The sequence below is a fragment of the Bubalus bubalis genome, chromosome 7 (genome assembly GCF_019923935.1).
Source record: "Bubalus bubalis isolate 160015118507 breed Murrah chromosome 7, NDDB_SH_1, whole genome shotgun sequence".
In the NCBI taxonomy this organism is placed as follows: domain Eukaryota; kingdom Metazoa; phylum Chordata; class Mammalia; order Artiodactyla; family Bovidae; genus Bubalus; species Bubalus bubalis.
The window spans coordinates 35,672,954-35,674,703 of record NC_059163.1 but is presented as its reverse complement, the minus strand read 5'-3'; the positions used below and the strand labels follow the sequence as shown (position 1 = coordinate 35,674,703).

Genomic DNA, 1,750 nt, shown 5'->3' with positions numbered 1-1,750 from the left:
TATCATTGGCTGTCCTGGGATCTCCAGCTTGGAGATGGAAGATGGTGGGACTTTTCAATCTCTACAACAGGTGAGCCAGTACCTTACAATATTTCCTCATGTGTGTATTAATATATTCCATTGGCTCTATTTTTCTGGAGAACCCTGACTAATACATGACATAAAAATGAATGATTTGGCCAAGCCATGGTGGGAGCAGGTATGCGTGTCTCTGAGCTATCCAGCTCCATTCTTGTCTCTGTCACAACATCCATACCCTCCATTGCCATGACTGAACAGATGATGCGCATGGCACCCTCAAGGGCCACAATGACTGGATGACCCAGATTCGGCTACTACTCCCAGTTTCCAGACATGATATTCTCTGCCTCTGGGGACAAGACCATTGTTATGTGGAAGCTGACCAGAGATGAGATGAACTATGTTTTCCCACAGTGTGCTCTTTGGGGTCACTCTCACTTTGTTAGTGGTAATCTCCTCAGATGGCCAATTTGCCCTGTTAGTGGTAATCTCCTCAGATGGCCAATTTGCCCTCTCAGGCTCTGGGGATGGAACTCTTTACCTCTGGGATCTCACAATGGGCACCACCATGCACCACACCAAAGATGTGCTGAGTGTGGCCTTTTCTGACAACTGGCAAATTTCCTCTGGCTCCTGAGACAAAACCATCAAACTATGGACTATTTCAGGCGTATGTAAATATACTTTCCAGAATGAGAGTCGATCAGAGTGAGTGTCTTGTGTCAGTTTCTTGCCCAACAACAGCAATCCCATCATTCTTTCTTGTGCTGGGACAAAGTGGTCAAGGTATGGAACTTTGCAAACTGCAAGCTGAAGCCCAGCTACATCAGCCACACAGGCTCCCTGAACATTGTGACCATCTCTCCAGATGGATCTTTCTGTGCTTCTGGAGGCAAGGATGGACAGGCCATGTTGTGAGATCTGAATGAAGGCAAGCACCTTTATACACTAGATGGTAAGTACATCATCAGTGCCCTGTGCTTCAGTACCAACCACTATTGGCTCTGTGCTGCCATGGGCCCTAGCGTTAAAATCTGGGACTTGGAGGCAAAATCACTATAGATAAACTGAAGCAAGACATTATTGGTACCAGCAGCAAGACAGAGCCCTCCCAGTGTATCTCTCTGGCTTGGGTCTCCTGATGGCCAGATACTGTTTGTTGGCTACATGTACAGCCAAGTGTGCATGTGGCAGGTAACTATTGGCACCTTCTAGAAACACATATAGAAGAGTTTAAAAATTTAAAAAAAGAAAATAAAAAAGTTGGCTTTCTGGAAAAAAAAATGAATGGTTAGGAGGTGATATTATATATTTTGGTTTGGAGGGGATTTTATGACTATTTTTGTTTTCATTCTATTTGGATAGAACTATATATCTGTTCAGGGTAGTGTCTATTGATGAATGTAATTATGGAGGAAAATGTTATTTATCCCTCTTTTATCCCCATGCTGAAAATGTGGAGCTCAAAATGGGACTACTCTTAAAATGTAATATGAGTTCTTTGCAGCTGGAAGGGACTGAAAAGGGAAATTTAATGAACTAGTGTCTGGAAACCATACAGATTGAAATAAAGATAGTTTTGCTGAGGAGCTGGAATTCTTCAAGTTTTTTAGGCCAAAATGACATGTGAAAAATTTCAAAGTTCCAAACATAAAGTGCAGGGCTAGAGGGACATACACTGCAAGAGGCAGTCTATGCAGAAGGTACTACATAAAAACCATGTGCCAAG

At 43.0% G+C, this 1,750-nt stretch overlaps 1 pseudogene; it reads left to right on the top strand.

Annotated features, from left to right (window-relative positions):
* The first annotated feature begins 252 nt into the window (after positions 1-252).
* Positions 253-1,236, top strand: LOC102409715 (annotated as a pseudogene).
* Positions 1,237-1,750: the final 514 nt, after the last annotated feature.